The sequence below is a fragment of the Mauremys reevesii genome, linkage group 11 (assembly GCF_016161935.1).
Source record: "Mauremys reevesii isolate NIE-2019 linkage group 11, ASM1616193v1, whole genome shotgun sequence".
Taxonomy (NCBI): domain Eukaryota; kingdom Metazoa; phylum Chordata; order Testudines; family Geoemydidae; genus Mauremys; species Mauremys reevesii.
Genome location: NC_052633.1, coordinates 25,617,701 through 25,635,608, shown reverse-complemented (window position 1 = coordinate 25,635,608; position 17,908 = coordinate 25,617,701). Strand labels below are relative to the sequence as shown.

Sequence of the window (17,908 nt, the reverse complement as noted above, 5' to 3'; positions counted from 1 at the left end):
GAAACCCAGAGAAAAAAGGGGTTACTGCTGGGGGCAGCACCCCATGTGAAAGGGCACCGGGGTCCTGGGAGGGACACAGGGCCAGTAGCTAACAGGTGGATCACTGGCCTGCAGAGGGTGCTCCAGTGCTGGAAAGAGCTAATTCCCAGAGTCACCAGCAGGAGGCGCCGCAGGGGGTAAGTCCGACCCGTTACAGGATGTATTAACAAGAGTGTTGTATGTCAGACATAGGAACTAATTTGTCCTGCTCTACTCAGCACTGTGGTCTCAGCTGGAGTTCTGGGCACTACACTTTAGGAAAGATGTGAACAAATTGGAGAGTCCAGAGGAGAGAAACAAAAATAATAAAAAGTTTAGAAAATCTACACCTATGAGGAAAGGTTAAAAAACTGGGCCTGTTTAGTCTTGAGGGGAAAAACCGGCGGGGAGGAGATTTATAGCAATCTTCAAACATAAGGGCAGTTCTGCAGAGGGCGGTGATCAATTATTTTCCATAGTCACTTGAGGTAGGACAAGAAGTAATGAGCTTAATCTGCAACAAGGGAGATTTAGGTTAGATATTAGGAAAAAAAATCTACTGGTAAAAAGATTAAAGCTCTGGACTAGGTTTCCAATGGAGGGTGTGGAATTCCAGTCTCTGGAGGCTTTTAAGAACATTTCTCTACATTTTTCTGATTCTATTAACAATGTCTAGCACCCAGGGGTGGCTCCAGGCCCCAGCACGCCAAGCACGTGCTTGGGGCGGCATGCCGCGGGGGGGCGCTCTGCCAATCGCCGCTAAGGCGGCAGGCAGGGTGCCTTCAGCGGCACGCCTGCGGAGGTCCACTGGAGCCGCGGGACCAGCGACCGGCAGAGCCACCCGCCCCCACCCCCCCCACGGTAAGTCGCCGTGCTTGGGGCGGTGAAATGTCTAGAGCCGCCCCTGCTAGCACCAATCATAGGTGCTAGAACTAAGGGTGCTGCTGCACCCCCTGGCTTGAAGAGGTTTCCATCACGTCCAGGATTTACAGTTTGGTTCAATGGCTCTTAGTTCCCCCACTATACAAATTGTTCCAGCATCCCTGGCACCAATTCATTTTTCATCCTTGTCTTCCAGGATTGTTTTTATTTTGGCAGGGATTTGGAAACAAAAGGAAGAAACAAACATGAAATTTTCTTCAATTCTCAGTAATCAATTAGTTTGAAATATTTATATTCTGTTTGTAAAATAAAATCCTCTATGGAAAAAGATGACATTGCGGACAAACAATGTACTATGTTAAGACTGGAATTAACTATTGTCAATAAAGAATTGTATTTTACTTAAGTGAAACACAACATTATTTCAGACAACTGATGCCAAGCTATGAAACAAAATATTCATGGAAATATATTTATTTTATGCTTAAGACTTTACAAGAAAAATAGCAAATTTTAGGGATTTTCTTTTTCCTTAAACCACACAAATCAAGCATTTATTAAAATTGTCAAGTTTAATTTGCAGGTTCCTTCTCAAAAGAATTTCACTGGCAGATTCTATTATTATAATATAGACTTATGTCTTCCACATTTGGATCTCTACCAGGCCAAATTCAGCATTATTCATCAACTCCCTTGGTTTTAGTAGAATTACATCTGGGTTGAATGTAGTCCTTTGTGGTTTGTAGTTCTTGTCATTGGACTCATTTGATTTCTGTCTATTGCTTTTGTTGATACTGATACATGTGGTTTTAATGCCTGTGTTTCATTTGTAACCCTTTCCCAGCACATTTGATGAGATACAGCCCTCTGCACAAGGGTCAAACACAAAATCTGACTCTCACTATTATATAAGGACTTAATTGATGCACATGTTTTGTGATGATTCTCTACAAAAGGGTGAAATTCTCCCTAAGGGTGGGATTTTAAAAAAAGCACTCAGTGTTGGTCTAATTCTGCTACTACAGATGTCAATGATTTTTACCAATGCCTTGGCTTCAATGGGAAGAGAATTAAACCTGAGCGCTACCCATAATTTGATGTCACTACCCATAATGAATAAGATGCAATGTAAATGAGTAAGTACTTTTATTTTCTGATCAATAATATCATATAGTTAGCAAGATCCTGCACACCTCCTTGGCAATTTGTATGGCAAATGGTACCACATGACCTCAAAGAATGCATATTGTGATGACACCCACACAATTAATACAGTTAGGGGTGCACAGGAAATACAAAAATGGCCAATGGACATGGCCATTTGACACACTAAGTAGAATGACACACAAACAGTTTTAAAATAATTTGGGCAAAATTTTCTAGTGCTACTCATGAACTGTAAGGCCAGAAGGGATTATCTTGATCACCTAGTCTGACCTCTTTCACATTGCAGGCCACAGAGCCTTGCCCATCCACTCCTGTAATAGACCCATAGCCTCTGGCTGAGTGATTGAAGGCCTCAATTCATGATTTAAAGAAATCAAGTTACAGAAAATCCACCATTTACTCTAGTTCAAACCAGCAAGTGACCTGTGTCCTATGCTAAAGAGGAAGGCGACCCCCCTGTGCGCGCGCACACACGCACACGGTCTCTGCCAATTTGACCCAGGGGAAAATTCCTTCCTGACTCCAAATATGGTGATCTTTTAGACCCTGAGCCTGGGGGCAAGATTCACCAGCCAGAAAGAATTCTCTGTAGTAACTCAGTGTCCTCTCCCACTAGTGTCCCATCACAGGTCATTGAAGATATTTGCTTCTGGCAGTCTGTACATGCCATTGCGGGCAGCTTCATCAACCACCCCTTCCATAAATTTATCAAACTCAGTCTTGAAGCCAGTTAGGTTTTTCTGGTCTCTTCCTCACCTCCCACCCCACCCCACTTGGAAGGCTGTTCCAGAACATCACTCCTCTGATGGTTAGAAACCTTCATCTTAATTTCAAGTCGAAACTTGTTGATGGTCAGTTTATATCCATTTGTTCTTGTGTCCACATTGATGCATAGTTTAAATAACTCCTCTTCCTCCCTGGTATTCATTCCTCTGATGCATTTATAGAGAGCAATTGCATCTCCCTTCAGCCTTCTTTGGTTAGGCTAAATAAGCTGGGCTCTGAGTCTCATCTCATAAGACAGGTTTTCCATTCTACTCACTCAAGAATCTAACAGATCCTTTGTTGTTGCCTAGGCCAGCATCCTTTGTTCCTGTGAGCCTGGGCTGGTGAGGTGTGAACTGCCTCTCTGCTCTTGGAGAGTTTTTGCCTAGACTTATTTTAAGCCATGAGGATACATTTGCAGCCTCATAACTACATACATGAAATTATAACCTATAACATTACTCTAACATCACTGTAACAACAATGCTCAGTGCATCAAGAGCCTTCCAAAGACATGTATATGTATGATATTCTGGTCCTCCTTTGTAATGGCAATACCTCCCAACTTTGTGTCATCTGCAAATTTTATTAGCACACTCCCATTTATTTGTGCCAAGGCCATTAATAAAAATATTAAATAAGATTGATCCCAAGACTGATCCCTGAAGAATTCCACTTGTAACCTTCTCCTTTCAGGATGAACTGTTTCTCTCCCCCTAAACCAGTTCCTTATCCAACTTTCAATTCCCATATTAATTCTCATCTTCTCCAATTTAATTCATAATTTCCCATGTGGAACTATATCAAATGCCTTACTGAAATGCAGGTAGATTAGATCAACTGCATTTCCTTTGTCTAAAAAAATCAGTTCTCTTCTCAAAGAAAGAGATCAGGTTGGTCTGGCACAACCTACCTTTTGTAAAACCATGTTGTATTTTATCCCAGTTGCCATTTACCTCTATGTCCTTAACTACTTTCTCTTCCAAATTTGTTCTAAGACCTTGTATACGAGGTCCACTGGCCCACTACAGTATGTCTATTTCCACCTTCCAAACCAAAATGCCAGCTACTTGGCAATTTCATGTATATCCTGGAAATAAATCTAAAGTAATTTATAACTAACATTTAATCAATAAATGTTACTCAATAAATACAAATACAACAAAACAGTTTTTGCATGCAGCTAAAGGATACATACATGATACCTGTGGAATTGTGACTGATCATCAGGCAAACAAACACAGTTACATTGACCTCTTCTATGCTAACATTCTACCACTCAGGAGTTCGAGACACACTGAGTTCTAATCCTCACTCTTCCAGTGATACATGTATCTGTGATTTAGGGCCAGTCGCTTCATGTTTCTGTCTCAGTTTCTCCTGTTTGGCTCATAGGGATGTTATGAAGCTTAATTAGATAATATATGCATAGTGCCTTGAACGCATAAACACTATATAAATGTTAAGCAATAATTAACTATAAATCATACAGTGAATGCACAGCAGTAAATGTAATTGAAATACAAGGATATTCAGCATATTGCCATGGGCTATAAAAAAAATAAACATCTTGTTTCATCAGGCATGTGCTCCTTGTTTTATTTTTCAGTCCTTATTTAGGAAAAACTTCTATTGTATCTGATGGGAATTATGCCTGAGTAGGGAAGACAGTATGGGATCCTAAAAAAGCAGCAAAGAGTCCTGTGGCACCTTATGGACTAACAGACGTTTTGGAGCATGAGCTTTTGTGGGTGAATACCCATTTCGTCGGATGCATCTGACAAAGTGGGTATTCACCCAAGAAAGCTCATGCTCCAAAACGTCTGTTAGTCCATAAGGTGCCATAAGACTCTTTGCTGCTTTTACAGATCCAGACTAACACGGCCACCCCTCTGATATGGGATCCTAAATGTCTACATAGCACAAAAGGTCTAATTTACATCTCACCATATCTAACACAGAATTCAGAACAGTAAGAATGTTTTCAATGTTTTTTTTTAAATTGTCTTCCACATATAGCATGAACTTTAAAAAATAGAAATAAAAATGACAAGTTATTAGTTTTGTTTGCACTCAAACTCAAAGAAAAGTTGCACGTACCTTTGAATAAATAACACTTCATAAGTTATGAAATTATACAGTGTCGGAACGATGAAAAGTATTGATTCATATATCTGCCTAAGGGTAGATAGAAAGAACAAAAAAGAGATTTACCAAGTATTCAACAGGAATACTTCAAATGATGTCGATTTTATCTGCAGGATTATCTCAACATTAGATGTATTTATTTATTGTTTAACAGAATGACAGTCTAGCCTTCTACACAGAGAGAGAGAGAGAGAGAGAGAGAGAGAGCAAACAATCTAATTTAAAATAAAGTAAAAAGTACATTTAGATTAAACATTTTTGGGCAGAGACCATATTTTGCTCTGTATTTGTACAGTGCCTAGCACAATGGGATCCTGGTCCAGGAGTGGGGCTCCTAGATATTACCACAATAACAAACAGTAATAGAAACATGTAGCTACATTTTTTACACAAAGAACAAACCAAACAAAAAATTCCTTGTTTGTCTCAATCAAATTCAATGAGAAGATACTAAATTAAGGTAGTGGTATTTCCACAAGGCACAAGGTATGTCTACACAGCATTTGGGAGTGAGCAGGAACAAGCATCCCAGGCTGGGTGAGCCGACTTGCAATAGTGGGGCTCATGCTAGTGCTTTAAAATAGCTGTGTAGAAACCTGGGTGGGGCAAGTTTCTATGTGAAAGCAGTGAGGAAGCCAGCATCCACCCTCCCTCCCCTAGTAGCCAGCAAGTGAAGGTGAATGGCAGGCTGGGTTTCGACCTGCTGTGGGCATTACGCTAGTCTCCCCTTTTAAAGGGGGGCTGAGAAGGAATTTTTCCCACACCATCAAAATTGGCTTCGGTGAAGTGTGGTTTTTTTGCCTTCCTCACAGCGGGTGTGAGGATGGACCTTTTCAGTAGAGACTAAAGCTTTAATTTTGGACTATTTAAATCTTAATGTTTAGGAAGAAAAGACATCAACAAATGAATTGTATATTTCAATTGCATCTTCTGCATTTCCAGGTATTTCTACAAAAAAAAAAGTTGGTTAAAAACTTACCATTAAAAGGAATGGTTTTATCTGAGCAGTTTCAACCCTAATTATTCAGAGTTTTGAAATGTCAATTTATTATTGAATTACCAAAAAAAAATGATAAACAAAATTCAGCTGCACAGAAGACAGTTGCAAAACACCCACTGATTTCAGTGGGAGAAAAATCAGATTCAACTGTTTAGATATAAAAAAAGCAAACTATTCCATTTTCTGGAACACTTGAGGTCTGCAGGGTGTTCCAAGTTACATTTTTTAAATATACGTCAGCACTTTGGTTAGTTCCGTAAGATTGAAATTTTAACTTAGCAGAAGAACAAAGGCTTCACATAAATTCTTACACTGATCATAAGAGATAAAGGAAAGAAAAGAATCTCTGCACTTTTATGTTTAGAGTTATAACAGACATTGCAGAAGTAGAAGAGAGTACTTTTGAAAAAAATTGAACACACTGGGAATCAATGTGGGCAAAGATGGACTCCGTGTGTTCAGGAGGACTAATCAAAATGCTGAAATTACAACTATTCAGATTAGATTAGAACAGAATGGAAGTACTTGAGAGAGAGACTAGAACTGATGTTTTGGAATATGGCACTCTAAGGTTACCACAAAAACCATTAGCCAAAGACATAGACTGACCAGCAGGTTAGCTAAGACTAGTTAGTTGGTCACAGAGACTTTTGTGAAGTGTTGTTGGAAACCTATACACCCACACACAATATAGTAGGGCACATCTCAGCAACCTATATTATATCTTAGATATAAAGAAAAATTGGGTATCAGTATTCCCATGGTATGAACAATAACTTTCACATGTCTAAATACGTTTTTTTCCCCTAAACGGAAACACTGATAAAGTTTGTCTCAGGCCTGATATAATTAGTGCTATATTTTATCACCTAGGAATTAAATACCTGAAAGTGTACAGGGATAAGAAGAATACATTGGCCAGGTATGTGAGATAGATTAGTGTATGTCTGTGTGTGTCTATGCTGTGTAGTTGTAGCCATGTTGGTCCCAAGATATTAGAAAGACAAGGTGAGTGAGGTAATATCTTTTATTGGACCAACTTCTGTTGGTGAGATAGACAAGCTTTTGATCCACACAGAGCTCTTTTCTGCTCAATGTGCAGCGGCCGTCAAAAAAACTAACAATGTTAGGAACCATTAGGACAGGGAAAGATAATCAGACAATAAATATCACAATGCCACTCTATAAATCCATGGTATGCCCACACTTTGAATACTGTGTACAGTTCTGGTCACCATCTCAATATATATATTATAAATTGAAAAGGTACAGAGAAAGGCAACAAAAATGATTAGGAATATGGAACAGCTTCCATATGAGGACAGATTAAAAAGACTAAAACTGTTTAGCTTGGGGAAAAAAGAGAAGATTAAGGAGGGACATAATAACAATCTATAAAATCATGAATGATGCAGAGAAGGAATAAGTAAGTGTAATTTACCTCTTCACATCACACAAGAACCAGGTATCAGCCAATGACATTAATAGGCAACAGGTTTAAAACAAACTAAAAAAGGAAGTACTTCTTCACACAACGAATGCACAGTCAACCTGTGGAACTCATTGCCAGAGGATGTTGTGAAGGCCAAAATATAACTGGGTTCAAAAAAGAATTAGGTAAATTCATGGAGGATGTGTCCATCAATGGCTACTAGCCAAAATTGTCAGGGATGCAACCCACACTCTGTGTGTCCCATAGCCTCTGACTGCCAGCTGCCCCTGGACTACAGGGGATGGATCGCTTTGTGATTGTCCTGTTATGTACATTCCCTTTGAAGCATCTGGCATTGGTCACTACTGGGGTACAGGGACCATTGGTCTCATCCATAGGCCCCTAATAAATTCATGGCCATGAAAAAACGCATCACAGACCATGAAATCTGGTCTTCCACCAGGAAATCTAGTCTTTTGTGTGATTTTACCCTACACTATACAGATTTCAGGAGGGAGACCAGTGTTTCTCAAATTTTGGGTCCTGACCTAAAAGGGATTTGCGGGGAGGGTCGGGGGGGGATTCCACAAGATTATTTTAGGGAGGTTGTGGTATTGCCACCCTTACTTCTGCACTGCCTTCAGAGTTGGGCAGACGGAGAGTGGCGGCTACTGACAGGTCCCAGTTCTGCAGGCAGCAGTGCAGAAGTAAAGGTGGTAATACCAGACCATGTAGCAGTACCACAATCCACCGTAGAATAACCTTGTGACCCCCACACAACTCCTTTTTGGGTCAAGACCCCTACAATTACAATGGTGTGAAATTTCAGATTTAAATAGTTGAAATAATGATATTTAGGGTTTTAAAAACCCTATGACTGTGAAATTGACCAAAATAGACTGTGAATTTGGTAGGGCCCTACTCATCCAGTATGGCCATTCTTATGTTCTTAGTGAGACAGACATGGGCTAATGTTAGAAATCAGGACTGGGAGCAAGGAGAACAAACAGGCTAAATTGCCATTTGAACTACTTATGAGAATTTTAGTAGCCCATGAGAACTGCTTATGTAACAGTGACATTTATACACCTTGTGAAATGTTTTCCACCTCACCCCCTTTTCAACTTTTCACCTTTGTTATTTGGGACTAGATTAACCCATTCTTTAAAAAAAACAAAAGTAGTAACAAAAATAGTACATAGTACATAGAATTTATAAGAGATGTAGATGTGCTAATGATAAGGGTATTTTGATGGAATTTTCCTCACCCAGATCTTCGAACCACATAGCATTTCTTTCACTGCAATTCTGCTCACATGATTCCTTTTTGCTCTGCCTTTGTAGAGTGTAACACAATGGACCCTTGTCTCTCACTGGATCTCCTATGTGCCACCCCCGTACAAACATTAAATAGTATAATCATTTGTGCTGAAAACTATAGCTAAAGATACAGGAATTATTTTCCTTTTTTACAAACACAAAAACAAAGTGAAAAGGAAAATAATCCCTAGTATGACATAGATTTTATCGAATTCATTTGAAACACCAAGAAATAGCTTGGCCCTGTAGCCTTTATCTAAAATTGACTTGACAGTTCTGTGTTAAACTATAATGAGATTGAGCCCAGCTCCTACGATGCTACAGTTTTCAGATGAATAGGGTGAAAGTTACCCTTTACAATTCTCTTAGATTAGGAGACTTAGGAGCACACGAAGAACGAATACAGTGACCACAAACACAGTTACAAGTAAAAAATATTGTTTGTATTATAAGTTATACCAAGCAGCTGATTAAAGTTACACTCACACATCAGTATATGAAACCTGAGAGAGTCCATGCAATAGCTACTGCTGTATTTATACTCACATAACCAAAGATGTTAGAGAGCTTGATGGATCTCTCAACAGGTGGTCATTGATCTAGGGTTTCTTCCTTCAGGGGTCTTCTCAATGAGGTCTTCCCACCCATATCCATACTAGGAACCTTTTAATCTTGTTGTTCTGACCATGCCTAACACCAAATGCATCTGCATAAGGGTTCCAACCTCCTTTTCCTGATCTTGCACACTCTGTCAATTTTGGGGTGCCCTGCTTTTCATAGGTTGTTCTCTAGTTCTCCTTATTCTCATTAGCATGTATGTAAACATGTTTCCATAGTAATCTGCGGTCCTAGCAGAGATTTCTGTGATGTTACAATCTGGTGTCTTGAGGTCTAGACGAGTTCGTTGTGACATATTTTTCAGGAACATCACTGATTGGCACACACTTTACAGTAATCTTGTAACCTTACCAGCATAGGGTCATACCTGGGTCACCCACTCATATCAAGTCTCCTTAAACCTGAGGCCTACTGTGGCTAAACTGAAATTTTATAGGCCTTAACCTGTAGGCCTGACATTACAGCCTTGCTTTACTTATAAAGGTAACACACACATCACTCCTAAATATGTACCCGTTTTATACTCCTATGATCATACAACTTAAATCTATTCATCACACGTTGATTACATATGAAACAACATATGAGTTAACCATGACAATAACGTAATTAAATGATAACAGGAACTAAATGGCCATAGTACCCTAGATGTTTTCACTGTCCAGATTAATAATTTTACAAATGCTGACTACAGATTATTTTATGGTGTGATATACCAAGGGTAGTAATAACAATCAGACATCATTTACATCTTGCAGCCCTCATAAGTAGGCCTTGAGCTACCCTTAACACAGCTGTGAATTTCACACAGCACGAAGAGTTTTGTTCTCTCTGAAGCTTGCTTGATGGCTGAAGAAGAAAGTTTAATCTGAAGAAGAAATTTGTTTAAATGTGAGAAGAAGTCGTCTCAGTGTCTCTCTTATTGTGAGACTAATGAGCCCTTTTGATTTTTGTTGTATGGAAATCCACTGGGAGGTTTAAGATAGTTTTATTGCAGAAACCTATCAGGTCTTACTGGCCTTCTATGCTGATAAATGATCGATTGTTTCTCATTGTTCTCTTTTGTTCTATATCACTGTGCCTCTCCTTGAGCTACTCCAATGATGTTTATGATACTAAATCTTATTTTGCAGTAAAGTGTAGGATGGCTTCTATAGCCTGATTTCTATGTCACAAACAATTGCATAAAATGTCCTTAGCAAAAAGTAACAGAAATGGTTATGGAGGGTCTTTCTTTTCAGTTCATACATTGCATTGATTTTTATCAAATACAAAATACCATTAAATTCAAAGAGCAGATGGATATTATAAACCTTCCAGAGAAACAAGGGCTCTGATTCTCTGCTGTGTTCCAGCCTCTTTGTTGAGAAGCTGTCCTAATGCTGTCAAGTATCAGAGGGGTAGCACATTAAACATAAAATACCACAGTAAATACCACTGTGGGTATTCACCCACGAAAGCTCATGCTGCAAAACGTCTGTTAGTCTATAAGGTGCCACAGGATTCTTTGCTGCTTCTACAGAACCAGACTAACACGGCTACCCCTCTGATACTTGACAGCATTAGGACAGCTTCTCAACAAAGAGGCTGGAACACAGCAGAGAATCAGAGCCCTTGTTTCTCTGGAAGGTTTATAATATCCATCTGCTCTTTGAATTTAATGGTATTTTGTATTTGATAAAAATCAATGCAATGTATGAACTGAAAAGAAAGACCCTCCATAACCATTTCTGTTACTTTTTGCTAAGGACATTTTATGCAATTGTTTGTGACATAGAAATCAGGTATTCACCCACGAAAGCTCATGCTGCAAAACGTCTGTCCTAATGCTGGTGTAGCTGGCCATGGGAAATTCAGGAGAGTTTCTCTGGTGGTATACAACAAACATAGAGGCTATTACACTGTTCAAAAGGAGGTGTGATTGGAGCTTCCTTATGTCCTAGCAATTTCTGGCTACTGTAATGACCCATTGGGGCCTTTTGGCAGCTAGCACAATTTAGAGCAGCCCTCAAGCTGTTCTAACTTAGGCAGGAGACTGTCCCAACACACAGCCAGCCAGCAGTGATGGCTCCTTTGCTACCGTTGAGGATCATGACAAAAGTATTCTGGTTACAAAGTAAATAAATAAATAACTGGAGTTCAGCGGGGGTGGGGGAGAATAGTCACTGAACAATATTTGTGCAGAATTTAAACTGGAAATATCCATGCAGAATTTAAACTCAAAGCAAGCCACCCAGATCTGAACATCCCTAATCTTTGGAAAAGTTTGTATCTACAATCAAACTTTGCAATCAGTCTCTATAATCTATAACAAAATGAACCAATAACTTAACTCCTTACATCTCTGAACTTTGGGATGGTTTAGATCATCTGTAGCCAAACTTTGGGGCTCAGACTCTCCTGCAGTTAGAAGCTCTAATGTTAATCTCAGATGTTGCCTTCTAATGACTTGTGTTGTTATTACCTTGTCCCTTCACATTCAGTGTGATCAAATATGTCCATTTATCATGAACCTTCTTAGGACATTTCTTTCTTTAAGCCACACCTTCTTCAAATGCACAGAGAACAACTAAAATTAATCCAGACATTAACATTCAGTAATGTCTAAAAAGTCCTTCCAATAGCCCAAGATTCATTTCAAAACAATAAGAATTAGAATGTCAATGCATTTTTGAAGATGGTATTGCTACTTCCTATGTGCATCAGTCCATGATTCAGTAACTACCACACAGAAAACATTTCACTGAAATACTAAGCAGGTTATAAAACACAATTTGTGATTCACTTGCACAGTATTTTTTCTTTTGTCCTTATAAAACCATCTAATTAGGGCAACACATAGGATGGAAACAAGGATAAATTTATTCTTCCTCACAAGTTAACTGCTTTGTTTCAATGTGGTACCTAAAATTAAGTTTTGCCTTATAATTTTTCAGATTTATACAGTGATCTTCATCCCAAAGGATTTCTTTGGTTTTTCTGCTTAAACATAAACTATGGCCCAATTTCTGGCCTGATTTATAAATACTTAAAAGCCACAGGGTTTTTAAGTTAGGACAGTACTTTGACCTATATATATATATATATATATATATATATATATATACATACTATATATATATATATATATATATATATATATATATATATATATATATATATATGGTATGTGCAAGTCTTATACAGCCACATATAGGATATAAAGGGATCACGTAGGGTCTGATCCAAAGTCCATTAAAGTTAATTACTTTTGTCATTAACTTCCGTGGGCATTGGACCAGGCCAATAATTAGTACACTATGCTGCACAATAGGTTGGGAATGGAATTTTTTTTTGTGGGCAAACCCCTCATTTTACGAAAAAGTGCTTTTGGGGATTTTAGTGTCAATGCAAAGACGACAGAACCTTGATTTATGAAGTAGAGAGAGACTCAAAGTGCCATATTAGGATCCTGGATACTCCAGTTGTTGGGATGACCATGGTGTTTACATTCCAATCTCTTTTCTGCCCATTATAAAGGTAGTTTTTCATCCTCAGAAAGGTGTTGTGAAATGAAAATAATTAATTAATGGTTGTGAAGTACTCTGAGACCCTTGACAAAAGATATTAGAGCAGAAAAGTATTATCATTATTATTTATAATTATGGAATTTAAATCAAAGTTTGGGTCCAGATTTCAAAATTCTTTCCCCATCCCTCCTCTTCCTTTACCCAGCCTCACATTTGTGAGATATTTGGATTTAGGGTTCCTGTTTGATCCATTATCCAAATTGGCCCTAACTATGAAATTCAGATCGAGGATCAGGTCCAGATTTCAAAGGCACATCTGCCACCAAACACTGGAGGCAGTTTGGATTAGGGATTCCAGTTCAAACCATCTCTGTAGTAAGTATCATTCAAGGGACACTAATCAGCAAGTTGCAGAGAAGTTAATTCATCTTACCCAGAAGGATGAAAGATTCCTTCTGCTAACAGTACCCTGAACAAGCTCTGGAATGTGAACTTTTCTGGGTTAGTCATTTCACTTTCTCAGATCATTTCACCTTCCTGAGCTCTGGTGATGGACTCACAAAGTGGAGTTCTTCTTGGCCAGTGACACGACAACACAGTTTTGCAATGTCACAATGCACATGTCTAAAATCTAAGGCATATCTCCAATTTCAACACAATTTAACAGTCAAGTTCAGCATTCTCATGACCACACTCCCGTGTCCACCCAACTCCTCTAATTAAGCAGTCACTCTGCATCAGTGCAGTTTTCTCAGTCTGTTTTCTGTCTCATTATTTCCTTTCCCTTCCTACCTTTAATCTCTACACTGTTATTAAGACTTAAAATAGAGGAAAACCCAACCATAAGGGCCAAATCCTCCTCTCGATATTGTGGATGTAGAGAACATAGGGAATATTGCCCCTTTCACACAATGTGTAGGAGAACAGACTCTTTGTCTAGTTCTCAAGGGACCAGTAGTAGAAGATGAGCCTGGGTGGCTTACACATAAAATCATTAGTAATTGTTAAGGCCTTACAAGACTTTATAGAATCTCTGGCAAGTCTCTTTTTCTACTGTAAATGTCTGCCTAGGGTAGGATTTGGGTTTTGTTGGTGGGTTGTTGGTTGATATAGGCTTGGGAGTAGAAGGGGGGAAAATGGCTGTACAAAGAGCATCGCTCATCGTGGAAAAGCTTTCTCAAGGTGGAAGGTTTGCATCTTTCCTAAAGACTCTGGATCAAAAGATATCTTATTAGACAATGATCTTATAGACCTATAGATAAGAACCTGTGTTTGACCCCCCCCAAATTTGCATACCTTAACTTTTAGGTGATCTTTTTTTCCTGTTTGAGGAAGCTAAAAGTACTTGAAAAGTCTGCAGTGTTGAAGTAGCTTCATGGTGATCTATAGTTTACCATTCCAGAACCTCCCTGAGAAGATTCAGAGTAAAGTGCTTAGAAAAGGTTTGGAGCACTTCAATAATTTCAAATCAATTTGCACAGCCAAGAGCAATTTGCAATTGTTGGAGTGCTTTAATATTTTTGTTATAAGTGCTTCAATTTGGAAATAAGTCAAGCTGTATGCTCTTAGAATAGTTCAAGAAATACTGAACTCATTAAAAAAATTAAACATCCAATATGGAAAATAAAAATATAGGCAAGCACAATTTTCAGGGGGAAAATAGCACCCCCAAAATGTAGGAAATCAATTTTGGCTGCATAAGACACAGGCAATCAGAATAAAAGCTGTTTGTGGTTATTTAGGTGAGATGAGGGAAAGTAAAGGGCAATTTTCCTGTTTTAGGAGAATAAGATAGAAGGAATGAACCTATAAAGCCTAAGCAACAGGTGGATGTCTTTTTATGCCTGTTAAAACTCTTTTTCCACGCTGACTTTTCCAGGGTTATTTCTTTCACATCCCCAGGAGCATATATACATTTCCTTACTTAATAGAACTACAAACATAGTCCATAAATCTCTACAGATGTACAACATCTGTAATGCTAGCAAACTAAGTATATTCATGAATTCAAACCTCAACATATAAAATTTGTATTTCTCCCGATCTTGTTTTTCCTTTTTATTAAATCACAAACAAAAGCCTCTGATCCTCTTTATGTAAACTGCCTTTTTTTTTTATGTGGACTATAGTACTGTATTGTAATACTATGATACATACATATGGTATGATAAGTGGATATCCCTGCGGATGTTAAACGTAGACTTTATCCTGACAAAAGTAAAACTGCTTTGTTTTTATTCCCATGTCTAGCAGTCGCCACAGGAACATTGTAGGGCTGCGCCTTCTTCCACCCTCCTAACATCCCAGGAGAGTTTTCAAACCTAGACTGGTAGGTCCAGTAGACTTTAGATCAGACCATTAAAAAAAGCAAAAAACCCACATTTGAAATTCTACACCAACATAGTATTGGTTTTCTCATACTGTTTTTGTCCTGTTAGTGATCTCATGAGAAGAGGCAACATAACCAACAAGGAAAAATAAAAGTTGAAGAGAGATATGTAGTCTGTTCCCTGTTCCCCAGGGTGAAATACACTCCAGTGTAAGCACCAGCACAAGGCCTATGCATCACTTACATCCAAAACCATGTAAGCCCCATTTTGAGGACTCAAGTGAGAATTAATGATGCAAAGCCAGGGGTGAATTTCACTCCTACCAAGAAACAAGTACATTAGACACCTGACATTCTGCACATGGGTCATACTCCAGTATAGCTTCATGCTGATACTGCACCTTTAGAAGATTTTAAGACTTCAAATTCCAGGGAAAATCATGGATGTGCTGTAATTTTCTCTTCATGTTAATTTGGGGTTTATTTCCATATTATGCAATCCATTTCTGGAGCTGTGTTTTGGTTACCTAAGAAACAGTCACTGGGTAACATTTGACTGATTGTGTTGTCAGAATGACTGTCAGAATCGTGGGTAGAGTTTCATGGGGTAGATGCCTGTGTGGGAGGTACAAAATTTAAATAAATACTCGGCAATGTTATTTCATTTTAGTTACATCATGAAAGGAAGTATATGAACAGTGGAGAGAAATGTACTTTCAAAAATTTGATTAGCTAGTGAATTATATACTGAAGTTAATTTATATAAAAGAAGAAATATACTGTAAGTCTAAATCCTGAAAAGAGGGATATATTTAGAATGTGATCTGTGTGGAAGAATTGGTACTAACATAAATGTATTTATACTGACAGTCTTGAAAAGAACAGCATGTGTGTGCTAAACATATCATCAACAACTGTAGCAGAACTCTCTCTTTTGTCATTGTTTTGCACAAGATGGATGAACAATGACTATATTTTCTAAATTTCTAACATCTGAAAACACACTGTCTTATTGACTTCTGGTGCTGGGGCTGAATACAATTGCTTTCAGACCAGGTAAATTCAGATTAGAAGAACTTGCTCTACCAATTAAAATTATTAGAAGCACTGATGAGAAGCGGATTTATTTATTTCCAATTAGGATGCCTGCAAGTAATGTTATCATATATTGTAGGAAAGAAAAAGTTCAAGTTCAGCCAGATATCATGAAGAAAGATAGTGGAGGTACATTATGGTACAGGCTTTGCTTTATAGACTTAGCAATCCAGAACCTTAGCGGCTTTATATCAGTGTAGACTCATGTCTGTGGCCCATTGTATTTATAATTGTGGGATAGAGAAAAGTAAAGTCACTTTAAATGCTATGGATCAAATTCTATTCAGTCACACAGGTCTAAACTCAGAATAAATCCACTGAGGTAAATGGAGTTATGAGTTAGCTGAGAGCATAATCTGACCCTTTATTTTTTAGAAAGAGGGGGGCAACTCGCTGAAGAACCAGTAAAGAGAGCTGGCTGGACATTTCTTGTTGGAATGCTCTTTTCACAAAACCTGATGTTTCCCATGGGGGATTTTTTTTTTTCCAAAACTGAAAAGTCAATTTTCTGTCATGAAAATCATAATAATGGCTCTCAGTTTGCCTGACCGGAGGGCTCTGAGGTACTGAGCACTTGGCTTTCTGGTCCCAGAGCTGGGGAGGAGGCAGGGAGGCTGAATGCCCAGACTCTCTGCTGCTCTGGCCCCCAGAGCTGGGGGTGGGGAGAAAGGAAGTGATGCTGAGTGGCTGAGCTCTCTGTCTTCAGCAACTGTGGGAAGGGTGAATGGCCAGAGTCTGCTTCTTTGGCAACCGGTTTGCCAGGAAGCCAAAAAATCCCTTTTTGGTTTCCAAAACTGGAATTGTTCTTGAAATCCCTTCCCACAATTAAATGTTGCATTTTTGCCATTTTGTCCCATTTTGGGACTTTTTTTCTCCTCAAAAAATGCAGAATTTTTCACAGGAAGGGATTTCCATTTCCTGGCCATCTCTTCAAGTAAATACCCAACCTGGGGCAAAAGTAAACTACATAGAACAGACTTTTTGTGCAATTTAAAGCCATTTCACAGTACTTCTACAGCTATTTCTTTCCACCTGTTATTTCATTCACCCGATTATAGTTGTCCCTATAATAGTGGGTTGTTTAAGCACATTTATGACATACTAGCATTTTCCGTTGTTTTCCCTATGACTGCTGGTACTGTATCAGAAAATGTCAGAAAGTATGCTGACAAATAAAACACGGCTGTGTTTTGCCTCTCCCTCTTCCCCTGTAAGATGAATTGTGTGATCATAAAGTGGATGCTGAATATTTCAAGTGAGAATGAAGTTTTCTCTTTTGAAACAAAATTCTCTTTGGGCAAAAGTAGTTACTGATGATTGTTTAGCAATGGCAAGGAAATTTTGAGTCTCTTCTTCTCTCACACTGAGCATGACACATTTGCTTTTAAAATGTTCTTGTGTTTGGATAGAAGCTGGGGTTTCTAGATTCAAGTCTCAACAAGGTCAGTTATTTTTCTCTGATTAAAAAAAAGTATATGAACTATTATAACATGGTGCCTAAACAGTCTAATGTAGACTCCTTAGTATATTGGCCTTCTGCTCTCAAGTACCAGTGGGGAATCTAAATGCACAACGAGACTACAATTAATTTCTGGGTCTGGGGCACTGGAATAGAGGGGGATATA

At 38.6% G+C, this 17,908-nt stretch overlaps 1 long non-coding RNA gene across 1 annotated transcript in view; it reads right to left on the bottom strand.

The window, feature by feature from the left end:
- LOC120374834 overlaps nucleotides 1–15,666 on the bottom strand; it is an 87,576-nt gene extending 71,910 nt beyond the window's left edge. Inside the window, exons 1-2 of the long non-coding RNA XR_005586268.1 lie at nucleotides 15,536–15,666; nucleotides 4,933–5,010 (exon numbers count right to left, since the gene is read on the bottom strand). This is a non-coding gene — a long non-coding RNA (uncharacterized LOC120374834). The remainder of the gene's footprint in view (nucleotides 1–4,932; nucleotides 5,011–15,535) is intronic.
- Nucleotides 15,667–17,908: the final 2,242 nt, after the last annotated feature.